This window comes from Saccoglossus kowalevskii, chromosome 20, assembly GCF_978046115.1.
Source record: "Saccoglossus kowalevskii chromosome 20, keSacKowa6.1, whole genome shotgun sequence".
Lineage (NCBI taxonomy): Eukaryota > Metazoa > Hemichordata > Enteropneusta > Harrimaniidae > Saccoglossus > Saccoglossus kowalevskii.
The window spans coordinates 26,520,653-26,534,784 of NC_140660.1; the positions used below are offsets into that span (position 1 = coordinate 26,520,653).

The window sequence follows — 14,132 nt, forward strand, 5'->3', positions numbered from 1 at the left end:
GGCCACACCAACAAATTATCTTGTCATTTGATTTTTCTTTTGAAAAGCTTGAGATAACTAGTGTACTGTGAAATACTTTATTTTATCTGGAATAAATTTTTTGAGTGTTTTGTATGGATTTTATTTTCCCTGATTTTTGATGAGTTGAATGTAAAGTGTACGAAAAACAGTATATTCGCTGGATTTTATTTTCACTGAATCATTCCTTCAGCGAAAATAGCAAAAATTAATTCCAAGCAAAAATATAGTATTTTACATTATTTTATGTTTATACTCTGATCTTGGATGTCTTTCAAAAAAATGTAAAAAAACAATATTGCAAACATATTTCAGACAGTTTTTAATCAGCAGTGAACAATTGCTATGAATGTGGTTAATTCTCGTGATTTTTTGGCACAAAGAAATTAAATTCAAAAAATGTTATCTGGCCAGTGTGAGCGGGTCTGTTATTTTTTTTTCGTCTAGCTTAAAAACAACAATTGTCATTTTGGGTTTGGTCATATTCCAGCCATGTTACATTTAAATGAACTGTTAATAACACTGCTTTCATGACATATGTGTAGATCAATTTCATTTGTCTTGATGAATATTGTTCAGACACAATGATAATGTGATTTCTTGGAGAATTTATTCTTTTTTTTTAACTTTATTAGCTCCGCTGTCGACTTTGTCGAGCGGAGCTTATCATATGAGTGATTGTCCGTCGTCGTCGTCCCTCGTCCGTGTCAATGTTTTACTTTTTTGACTTCTTCTTGAAAACTACAAGCCTGAATGCTTTGATACTTGGTGTATATGTACCTTAGGTAGACCTCTCTTAGGTTTGTTTATTTCATGTTGATATCTTCAATTCTCTAATTTTGGTGAATATTTTTGTCATTTTTGGTAAAAGGTGATATTTTCGACTTCTTGTTAAAAACGGCAATTGCAATTGCTTTGATATTACATATATAGGTACTACATGTGGACCTCTCTCAGATTTGTTCATTTTGTAATGATATCTTTAATTCTCTAATTTTGGTGAATATTTTTATCATTTTTGGTAAAAAGTGATATTTTCGACTTCTTGTTAAAAACCGCAAGTCCAATTGCTTTGATACTACATATATAGGTACTACATGTGAACCTCTCTCAGATTTGTTCATTTCGTGATGATATCTTCAATTCTCTAATTTTGGTGAATATTTTTGCAATTTTTGGTAAAAAGTGATATTTTCGACTTCTTGTTAAAAACCACAAGTCCGATTGCTTTGATATTACATATATAGGTACTACATGTGGACCTCTCTCAGATTTGTTCATTTTGTGATGATGTCTTCAATTCTCTAATTTTGGTGAATATCTTTGTAATTTTTGGTAAAAAGTGATATTTTCGACTTCTTGTTAAAAACCAATAGTTCAATTGCTTTGATATTACATATTTAGATACTACATGTAGACCTTTCTCAGATTTGTTCGTTTCGTGATGATATCTTCGATTCTATAAATTTGGTGAAGATTTTTGTCATTTTTGGTAAAAAGTGATATTTTCGACTTCTTGTAAAACTCCAATAGTCTGATTGCTTTGATATTACATATATAGGTACTACATGTGGACCTCTCTCAAATTTTGTGATGGTATCTTCAATTCTCTAATTTTGGTGAATATTTTTGTAATTTTTGGTAAAAAGTGATATTTTTGACTTCTTGTTAAAAACCAAAAGTTCAATTGCTTTGATATTACATATTTAGATACTACATGTAGACCTTTCTCAGATTTGTTCATTTCGTGATGATATCTTCGATTCTATAATTTTGGTGAATATTTTTGTCATTTTTGGTAAAAAGTGATATTTTCGACTTCTTGTTAAAAAACGCAAGTCCAATTGCTTTGATATTACTTATATAGGTACTACATGCGGACCTCTCTCAGATTTGTTCATTTTGTGATGATATCTTCAATTCTCTAATTTTGGTGAATATTTTTGTCATTTTTGGTAAAAAGTGATATTTTGACTTCTTGTTAAAAACTGTAAGTCGGATTGCTTTGATACTATACATATTGTTCATTTTCTAATGATATCTTCAGTTCTTTAATTGAAATGTGCATTGCTAACAGCGGAGCTATCTCAGCCGACAGGCTGCTTGTTTGATATGTAATCTAATTATGGTGTAATAGCATCAGTTTTTTTATTCAACCACTTTGGGTGTAATAGCTAGTCTACATAACATTCAATTTAAATTCAAATTATGAAATGAAATTTTTTATTATCTTTTTCTGTACTTTTTCGAATTCTTCACATTTTAAAAGTGTAGTTTTTTTTATAAGATCCATTGTAATGTAGTGGAATAATATGTACAACTGGTTTGCTCTTACATGGGACTCAAGCTGATTCTTTTGGGGAATGATATCACAAATTCAAGAATTTTGTTGAGCTGATTGTCAACCATAGTCCAGTTATTCACTTGTAATCTACCAAATGTCATCAGTGAACTGCACTGTTCTCTTCTGGACAGATTCAAAGATGGCCTATCACAAATACCATTTACTTTCAAACTGCTTTACTTTTATTAGGGCTTTTATAGGCGTGTGCACTTGTTTATGTTTCAAGTATGCAGTAACTTGTTGACAAAAATCATTAATTCTCACCCAAAGATAAAATTATGACGTTGTTTGTTGCAGTTATTAAATATACATGCATGTGTTCTGTTTACTCAAACTAATGGGCTACGTTGTCATAGCAATTGCTGATCAGTGAAAACATTTATCATCAGACATTTGTATGCTGATTGGCTTAAGTGAAAACGACTGCCTATTTAACTTTTTGACATTTTTTTTATTACTCATAAACAAAAAAATACAGAACTTAGGTAAATAAATAAATAAAGTTTGTAAATTGTAAGATGCACAAACCAACATTGGGTAAAATTTCCCCACTTCACCTGAAATAGTGTTATTTTTACTCCATATACAATTTTCCATAACTAGTATTTGTATATAAAACATTATGATTTAGTTTCTACTGGAATTCTTGGAGTTTTGTTTCATTGGTAACTCTAAAATCATTTCCCACTTAAATCATTTCTCATTTAATTGAACTGCTGAAAATAAGTTTTTTGGTGGAATAAAATAAAGATGATAGAGCTTTCTGTATTACTTTACATGTTACCGTATTCTATGGACAAACCAAAGGGCAATTCTGGTCTAACAAAAAAAAGGGAGTACAGCCTCCACATTCTAGTGGTACAGCGGATATTGTCTGGGAGTAAATCCAATTTGTTGTACCAGTAGTTGTGTCCAATATTAAATTTTCGCATTTGAAATAAAAAGGTCCGAGATATAAACAATGCCCTTTAAAATGAAATCTAAATAACATACACTCACTGGCATTATTCCAAATTATATGGTTAGCAACTGGTTGCTGGGATTTCCACCAACTGCACAATAGACTGTGATAGAAAGAGGGTAAAATAACAGGTAGTAGCTCAATTTTACAAGTCATCTGAAGATTACACAGCCCCCACTTGTCAGATGTGATTATAGTTTGATTGTATATGTATAAAATCGGGTAGGAATATTAGGTTGAAAATCAAAAGCATGTTACTCAAAGTGAACAGGTAGGATATCAATATTAAATTTGGTAAAATTTGCATCAATTTTAACAAAAATTCACAATTGAGTCAATATTGAATACATGAACTATTAATTAGTTCACAAGATATTATTAAAAGAATGGCTGCGACTAGTCTGCTATATTGATTAAAAAAAACAATGTGCATACACACCAGTGGTCTCTGTCAATCTATAAAGTTTGAAGTGCACTCATCTTATAGAAATGATAATCGACATGCCAAAAGGCTGGACTTTACTCAGTTTGGACTGTTTTGGGGCCTTGTCAGGTAAGAGTGCAATAGCCAAAAAGAACTGTTTATTCTTGGCAGGACTACCATAACTGCCAGTAAAATAACCAAGCCCTTGCCACAACATGCTTCTATTAATTTTTTCACACCAAAGTTCATATGCTTGGAGTCAAATAAAATTCCAACTTTCCCGGAGTATATAGGTTACAAGATATTAACAAAAAATAAATATGCAAATGAGCCCATTAAGTTGAAACTCAATATTGCATAGCACATATCTTGTATTGACAGATCAAGTAAGTCTAAACCAAGTTTGGTCTTATTTGGACTATTAGTTCACAAGAATTCAAATTAATAATTAAATGAGCTCATTAATTGATTCCTTGAAAAAATAAATCAATGTGCAGTGCCAGTGGTCACTGTCTTTGTACCAAGTCTCAGAAAAATCGGTCCAGGCATGAAATGATGGACACTCCCTAAATACTGGATTTTACAGTAGGCATATTTGGTCAAATCAGGAAATAAATCCATGTGAATATGTATACCTCCTCACTGTGTCTTTGTACCTAGTATCATTGAAATCAGTCAAGGCATCTCTGAGAAACATCAATGGACAGACAAAAGCCATGATTAACAATTAAAATGGCTGCCAGTCGGCCATATTTGATCATTTCAAAAAAGTAAAAACGTGCATCTGTATGGGTGGTCTCAACAAAATCGATCAAGCCATCTCCGAGAAATGACGATGGACACGCAAGGATCAAATTTGACTGAATTTTGGCATTAAAAATGGCTGCCATTTGTCTATATTTGATCGAATCAGTAAATAAATTGACGTGCACATGTATGGTTGACCACTGTTTTTGTACCAAGTTTCAATAAAATCGGTCCACCTATCTCTGAGAAATCACTCTAGATGGACTGATGAAGGTGAAACTACAACCCCCTCCCGGACTTTGTCTGGATGGGGGCTAATAATTACATCTTAAGATTAAAGGACCACCAAGGGAAAGCAGATAGTATGATAAAAATTGTTTCCAGGGATGATTAATTTTTGGATTAAGAAAGTTTAACTTAAAAATATTTGACCTGCATTCCAGTCATTTTAAAAACAATAGATTCTCAGAAAAAAATATTACATGAACTATTTTTCAGGAAATGGAAACCGGATGTAGTTCATCTATAGTTTAACATTGACTGCACCTTGTGTAATTTATTCTTGCATAAAGTACAGTTCATGTCATCTAATTTCACGGAGGATATCTAAGTGGCTTTCATGAATGTTTTTTTTTAATTTCCGTCCTCGACTTTACAGTACAACATCATAAAATAATCTTTGGTTTGTCCCAGTTATGACATATTAGTAAGACTTACTTTTTTGAGTGCCAGAGATTTTGTCCCCCAAGACTTAGTGTAAATATTTTGTAAAATTTTTCACTAAATTTTCACTTTTTTGGGACAGATTGCTTTTAATTGTTATCAATATTTCATGTAGGGAGAATCAGACTATACAAAATAACTTTATAGATGGTCTCAAAAGATAACAATGGTGTTTGTACTTAGTATATAAATGACTAGTGTCTGTGGTCAAAATAATACACTATAACAATACTGTATCATCTATTCTCAGGATGGACATCCCTGTATTTACATCGCCTAGCAACCGTTGCCGATAAAAAGGGTTAAGAGTGTACCACCACAATAACTTGACATTCTGCCAACATACACATTTTTTTTTACTAATTTCTGCAACTCACATATACAACATGTACTTTGGTACAGGATTCATTGCACAACTATGCATGCGGAAAGTATAGTAGTGTAATGAAATCTAAGCCAAGGTACATCAGTGGTGCATTGTGGGTAATAATAACAACCATACAGCAGTCTGTGCAATTGAAATTGCTTTAGTATTTAATGAGAATTCAGATCAGAATTTAACAACAAAGTTAAATAACAGAATCAGGTTAGCAGTGACATAAAGCAATAACATTTTTAGTTTCTCAACCAGTAACCATAGTAACCCCAGATTGATATTTACATGTTTACGTCTCCACTAGTATATACTGTAACTAACTGTTGCCACAAATTTGTTTACATACTTTGCTGAATGGGACAATCACTTTTTTCCGACCTGTCAAATAAACTGTGTACATGTAGTACAAGAATACATGACTGTCAAAATTATGATAAAGATAGCAAATGTCAAAACCAAACTTTGGACTGCATATATTTGTATAAACCCTGTAAACCAAAACCACAATTTAATTTTATATTTTGAATTAATATTGTAAAACCATTTATTTTCATTGGAATCTAACTTGACAGGGAAACAATGAGTTCTGTTATTTTCCCTGGTCACATAAACTTAGATATCAGTAAAAAATGAATGAACTTACAGTAATTTGTTTTTGAGGAAATCATCGCAATTCAGCAAAACTGTTCCATTGCATAAAATATGGGAATATTTCAGGGGCAAATGTGCACAAGAAATCACAAAAAATGTTTAATTTTGGCCCAGAATACATCACTAATTTTTACTACAGAACAGTTTGGCCAAAAATGACGGAATCCATGGAATGGCTGCTCATTGGGAATCACCAACTTCAGTTATTATATTGACTTCTCACACCAATTCAGAAAATGTAAAATATTTCAAAAGCACAATATTTAATAATGGAATGAATAAAAAAATATAAAATAACTAACTTGACACATAGCGGCAATATTGGGAAATGAGGACAATTGATGATTAAAAACAAACTGGAAAAGAAAGTCATTTGATTTGAGGGAAGTAGCAAAATTTAGTATTGTTTTCATAAAAATTAAAATAAGAGATGACACACAAAAGAGTAACGTTAAACATGTGATACAAAAAACATCAATCAAATTTTTGACTCATTCTATTCTTTGCAACATTCATGTTGCGGATTGTTGAAGGCAGTCAAATATAGCATTATAAACAGATCAACGTTTGTTGATTAGTGTACCGTAGTCTTACCGGATTCTGTAGTAAATTCGCCCAGGGCCGCTAAACTACAGTTCGGGTTTAAAAAAAAAAAAATTTGAACCAAGAAACCACCCAGGACAATTTTTCGACAGTTTTTTAAGGTGTTATTTTAATCTTTTCTGATGCCTAAAAGTTTCGCCGTAGTCATTGACGCCAATTAAAGTGTATTGATGTTTATTGCGACTAGCGTGAATGGGTTAGCTTCGTTTCGACAATAAGTTGTTATCACTGTAAATAATGTTAAATTATTCTTCAAATGCTCAGCTTATCTTTTGAAAACAAATATTTTTTTAATTTAAAAACAAATCATGCCGCTTTCCCATCAAAATCCAAGCCAAAAGATCGTACAACATCGGCAAATCTCTTCCGTGCTGGGTTCAATAACATTAACATATTTAAATGTGTTATGGTAATTTGAACATGTTGGCATCATCCATCGTTTTCATTGGTTAATTATCGATTTGACCTGTCAGGTCAGGTCAAAACATGGCAGATATTCATTTCTACAGCATCGAGCATTGAAAATATGATCGGAATTATTTGCTTAAGATGAAATAAGTTGAAATTTATTTGCATTTTATAACAATTCAACGAATTTGGGGTTATTATAATCATTACTAGGTAATCAACAATTGTAAAACACAGCATGACCATATTGCGCTACCACGATCATTTGCTACAAAGCAATGCAGTTGTGTTCGTTGTTATTTGAAACTTCTTGTAGAATATACTTTCGTTACTAATAAAATGAAACAAAATAATTGTATTTGGCGCACAAGGTTCGTTAATGTGATTTTTTTAGAGAATGATGCATGGTCTACTTTTTAATCCAGCTAGAAAAAAATGTATACAATTTTAGTTTCTTTCGTTTTGGGTGGTCCAACTGCCGGAGTTGAAAGTCGATGTAGGTGGATTTTTCAATGAAAATATAAGCCCCTAAAAATATTTAATGATAATTTTTTTGAAAATTTGAACTCCAAATAAGGGCCCACTAGCCGTGAAACCGCCAAGGGCGATTTTTCGGATTGGTGAATTTACGGCAGAATCCGGTAATATTGCATTTAGTTGTTGGATCCACAGCCTCTATTTCAGTCATTTCATCCAGTGTTGTATGACATCACATGATGTCATATCTAGTGATGGAATAGTCTGGTATTTGTGAATACTAATGCAATGGAATGGTCGTTATAACCTGGTCTTGAGTTGATCCCGATGGTGAAGCAATGTATTGAACACCACTCTGAAAATATAAAAAAATTCCACTCATAGTTATACCAGTTCTGGGTCTGTTTAAATTTGTTTAACCCTGCATAAACTAGCAACTAGCATTAACTTGTGTAAACCAGAAACTGGTATAATTCTGTCTAAAACAGCAACCTGTCTAAACTGGTCTAAACCAGTGTTACCCTGTATAAATTGGAACTCCTTTTAAACCAGCAATCTGTCTAACCCTGTACAACCCTGTATAAAATAGCAACTGTTCTGAACCTGTTCAAAGTGGTCTAAACCAGTCTAACTCAGTATAAACTAACAAACTGTCTAAACTAGCAAACTGTATAAACCTGTCTAACCCTGTATAAACTGGCAAACTGGCAACCTAGCAACCTGGCAACCTGTTTAAACCAGTCTAACATCCTATAAACCAGTCTAACCCTGTATAAACTAGCAACATTTCTGAACCTGTTCAAACTGGTCTAAACCTGTTCAAACTGGTCTAAACCTGTAATAAACTGGCAACCGTTCTGAATCTGTTCAAAGTGGTCTAAATTAGTCTAACACTGTATAAACTGGCAACCTGTTTAAACCAGTCTAACCCTGTATAAACTAGCAACCATTCTGAACCAGTCTAACCCTGTTTAAACTGGCAAACTGACAATCTGTTTAAACCAGTCTAATCTTGTATAAGCAAGCAAACTGTCTAAACCAGTCTAACCCTTTTATAAACTAGCAACCGTTCTGAACCTGTTCAAACTGGTCTAACTCTGTATAAACTAGCAAACTGTCTAAACCAGTCTAACTCTGTATAAACTAGCAAACTGTCTAAACCAGTCTAACCCTGTATAAACAAGTCATTGTTAATGACACGTCCTCTTTCCGTTCATATTTGAGTGACATATACATTCAAAGCAGATCATGACCGAAATGCACCTGCATATGTACAACACATTGTACTAAATCTGAACAAAATCCATCCATGCATGACTGAGATCCGGTTCCGGAATTGTGAAAATACGTGATTTCAATGCATTTTCGGCTTTAAAGCGGCCGCTATTTGGCTATTGTTAATGAGATCATGAAACAAATGCACATACATATTTTTGACATGATGTACCTTGTGTGTGTGAAGTTTGAACTTGATCAATCCAGACATGTCTCGGATACGGATCCGGAACTGAATTCTTTAAAACAAAATGGCCGCCAGTCGGCCATTTCGAACTTGATCTGAAAAAAAAAATGACGTGCATCAAGGTTCTATTATGTTTAATGTATGTACCAAATTTGAACGAAATCCGTCCATGCATAACTGAGATCCGGGTCCAGAATGGTGAAAATGTGTGATTTCAATGCATTTTCGGCCTTAAAGCGGCAGCCATTTGGCTATCGTTAATGAGATCATGAAACAAATGCACATACATATTTGTGACATGATGTACCTTGTGTGTGTGAAGTTTGAACTTGATCAATCCAAGCATGTCTCAGATACGGATCCAGAACTGAATTCTTTAAAACAAAATGGCCGCCAGTCGGCCATTTCAAACCCAATCCCCCAAAAAAATGACGTGCATCAAGGTCCTATTATGTTTAATGTATGTACCAAATTTGAACAAAATCCGTCCATGCATAACTGAGATCCGGGTCCGGAATGGTGAAAATGTGTGATTTTGATGCATTTTCGGCTTTAAAATGGCCGCTATTCGGCTATCGTTAATCGGATCATGAAAAAAATGTATGAGTTTGAACTTAATCGGTCCATGCATGTTCGAGATACAGGTGATCACGGATGCACACACGGCAAAACATAAGTCCCTGTTTTTGGACTACTTCCGAACGGGGACTAACTAGCAACCATTCTGAACCTGTTTAAACCAGTCTAACCCTGTAAAAACTAGCAAACTGTCAAACCAGTCTAACCCTGTATAAACTTGCAATTGATCTAACCCTGTATAAACTAGCAATTGATCTAACCCTGTATAAACTAGCAATTGATCTAACCCTGTATAAACTAGCAAACTGTCAAACCAGTCTAACTCTGTATAAACTAGAAAACTGTTTAAACCAGTCTAACCCTGTATAAACTTGCAATTGATCTAACCCTGTATAAACCAGCAATTGATCTAACCCTGTATAAACTAGCAATTGATCTAACCCTGTATAAACTAGCAATTGATCTAACCCTGTATAAACTAGCAATTGATCTAACCCTGTATAAACTAGCAATTGATCTAACTCTGTATAAACTAGCAAACTGTCTACACCAGTCTAACCCTGTAAAAACTGATAACCTGTTTAAACCAGTCTAACCTGTATAAACCAGCAACTGATCTAACCCTGTATAAACTGGCAATCTGTCCAAACATTTTCTGCACAGTATTGGTAGACATATCAAACACTCACCTGATACACTCTGTCAATATTATCACGGAATGAAAAGATGCATCTGAATTTAGTGCTACACCTTTCAGTTTTGATAACCACTGCTCACGCTCAGACTGCAGTAAGAATAACAAAGCAATCATTGATAAATTTGAAAACTGATTTCAAAATACTGTATTCAATACAAACAATGAATTCAGAATATGTAAATAACTATAATGTATTCTGAATAAGATGAGTGAACCTATCTATATGTGTATACACAGTCGGAGCCATGTCGGGGCTCAACCCTATCAGAGTTCAATCCTAAGGGTTTATTGGAGCTGAATGGGCTCTGATAAAATGCAGTTGTGTAAATGTAGCAACTGTCTCTCAATAACAAAGTCATTGTTCAAACCCTGCTTGGCCAAATTTTCAGTTATTGCCAAAGAACTCTCATTTATTTCTAAAGTTCCAAACCTTGACAATTGGCCAATCACTACACTTCAGAAATGCTTGACATTGAAAATTATGTACATTACTTCATATGCACAAATCAAAACTGTTAGTGAAGCTGATTAAAAAAATCAACAAATATAAATGGTATAAATGCAGTTAGTACCTGTGTTAACAGTTCAGGTGGTTTCTCTAGCATACTCTCCCATGCAGATGTCTCCATGTCCTACAGAAAAAAAAAATTATTAAAATATTCACAGAAATCATAACGAGAAGTCATAATTATATTTATGTTAATTTCTAAATTACATTACAGTGTTTAAGTGAATATACAGAGTGGTTTATATTTGATTGGCATTTACCTTGAACTGTTTAAGTTTGTTTTTCCCGACATTTATTTGATAGTAAGCTTTGTTCAAGTTAATGCATTCCAAATACTTTAGGATGTTGACGGAATCACTTAGCAACAAAATTGTGAATTTTTTTTACAGTGAGTAGTTGATAACTAAAGTTAACTTACCAGTTATTAGTTTTATCACCAGCTAGTCTAGTACAATAGATACGTGACTGTTGTCTGGCACCCATACCAATAACTTAACCATCTCTAGCATAACAAACTGAGTTTGACTGTGTATACTTCAATGCAATGCTAGCAACTATCAGATCACGTACAGCTGCCTCAGGAAGCTTGAAAAAAATATGATAAAAATGAATTTCAGCAATTGTATCAACTAACACATCGCAGGACAGACTCAAAATTGATTCCAATAGACTAATTTTCTCTGAAGTTCCCTGTTATGCATGATATCAACTGTAAACACAGGACAAACAAGCAGCTGAGATAGCTCCGCTGTTAGCAATGCACATTTCAATTAAAGAACTGAAGATATCATTAGAAAATGAGCAAATCTGAGAGAGGTGCACGAGGTACCTATATGTATAGTATCAAAGCAATCGGACTTGCGGTTTTCAATAAGAAGATGAAAATATCACTTTTTACCAAAAATTACAGAAATATTCATCAAAATTGAAGAATTGAAGATATAACGAAAAAAACAAATCTAAGAGAGGTCTACCCAAGGTACATATACACCAAGTATCAAAACATTCAAACTTGTAGTTTTCAAGAAGTCGAATAAGATAAAAGTTGACACAGACGACGACGGACAATCACTCTTATGATAAACTGTGATGTGTCACCAATTAGTGATGTGACAGGTGGAGAGCAGTCTTCAGTTCAAGTACTTACCTGCTGGGCTGACATGTTTAAAAGATGCAGCAGCTGGTAGGTTGAGGGCAGTCTTCAGCTCTCTTTACTAACTGCCCTGAATTGAAAGCGTCACCCAGATTAACAAATCAAGGAGAACCATTCAGGACTTTGACCGGTAGTTACCGTAGGTGTAGTGTATAACTGTGCTGGCTTTTGATGAGGATTCGTTCCATATCGTAGTGGTAACCGAGACACACCCTGACTGTATTCCTTTCGAAAATAATTTGAAATAGCGTCATCATACTCTCCTGTGTTGTTGAATGCCTAGAAATGAATGACAGAATGTAATAAAAGAATGAATGCACTGTCAAGAAAGATTAAAATGTCATTTTTTGGACAAATTTTTGTGATGTAAACAGCATTTTGTAAAAAATTTTTGACAAAATCTTGAAAATTAAAAGGTCATTGACATTCCATGTTGTAGGACACCAACAAAATTTTCACTGTTACAAAACAAGTAAAATCCTTGAAAATTCCTTCCTCACAGTGATTAAAACTGACTTGTCTTGAGTTTATGAGTAATTTTCAAGAGAATCTGTCATGTAACTTTTTTTTGATTACCACATGTAAATATTAATTGTCCAACAATCTAATTCAAAGAGAATGTAAATTATGAGTAAAAGTTTTAACCTGAGTGTGACATGCACCAATTACCAAAGAAATTACCCAGTTCAGGGTTTTTTCCTAGAAAAAAGGAAGCAATGCAATTCATCAAGTTGGGAAATAGGGTTCTCCCTACCAGGGTGTGGAGTTTTTGATAATTCTAAGTTAAAATGGAGCATTCTATGGCTTCCTTGACAGGTCACAGTTGAAGACTGTGGCAACATGTGATCCCTGGTCAATCAGAATTATATAGTTGCCTGAGGATCTGCTCCCCAGGGTGAGGGGGCACATGGCCATTGCATGAGGGCGCTGCGACCCTATTCCCTTGTTTAAAAAAATCCCTGCACTTAAAGCTTGGTCTCAGTTTGTAGTCATTAGTCTGCACAACAGAATTTTACCCAGAATTCAACACAACAGTCAAAGTCACCATCTTTGTTCATCTGAGACCCATATTTAGTGCATGCATGGTACAGCGACCACCGCCCTTTAAGATTATTTCATGTCACATTCTATCACAGTTTACATCAGAAACAATAGTCAAACCTGTCTATAGCGGCCACCCAAGGGACTTTGAAATTTTGGCCTTTATAGACAGGTGGCCTTTCTATACAGGTGCACTAATTTATTCATGAATATTAATTAGGCACTGAATCAATGTATTAAAACAGATCTTGCAACCCCATTTGACACACAACTGTACACAGTATCCAAACACTTTATTACAAATAAAAAATGTTGGTTTTAAATTGTATTATGTAAACAAAAATCATTTCACAAAAATCTATTATTGCACAATAATGAGTAGTATGAAAATTATTTGAAGATTTGTACAGTAAAGTTGATGTTCAGCAGCAGTTTGAGTCTCATTTCCTACTAAAGAAATCACTCAGCTTGCTTTGCTTAGCTATTCTGAATTTGTATGTTTCTTTTAGTATCTATTGTGTCTGGTAACTGTTCTAATAAATCGGAGTGTATCTGGGTTATAGCAAATTCTTTCAAGGAGAAGGGAGAGGGACAGTTAGCAGTGCTTTATTGATCCCTACAACGTTACGTATACGAAAAGAACTTATCTATTGTAGTGATAAATGGATCTCCTCCAGTTATGTGACAACTTGAAAGTTTCCTCCCCAATCACAATTCCCTTAACATTTTGTTCATTTTTTTTTCAAAAATCTTCTCGACCTACCTCACTTACGAAATGGTTGATTCCTAATCAAAACATTACTTTGCGCAATCGAAATCTGAGCGACTTCCATGTTATTGTACTGATGCAACAATAGAAACATGTGAAATATGTCTGGCGAATTTGGCCAGTGAACTGGGGTCAATTTAACATCATTGTTAAAAGCATCTATTGTTAAATGTACCAAGGCAGTAGCGACC

The 14,132-nt window shown here is 33.9% G+C and overlaps 1 long non-coding RNA gene across 1 annotated transcript; it reads right to left on the reverse strand.

Annotated features, from left to right (window-relative positions):
* Nucleotides 1–11,042: 11,042 nt before the first annotated feature.
* Nucleotides 11,043–12,390, reverse strand: LOC146730181 (uncharacterized). Its single transcript, XR_014927964.1, has 3 exons — nt 12,126–12,390; nt 11,397–11,563; nt 11,043–11,102 (listed from the first exon to the last, which is right to left on the reverse strand). It is a non-coding gene; the product is annotated as an uncharacterized LOC146730181 (long non-coding RNA).
* Between the last annotated feature and the right edge of the window lie 1,742 nt (nt 12,391–14,132).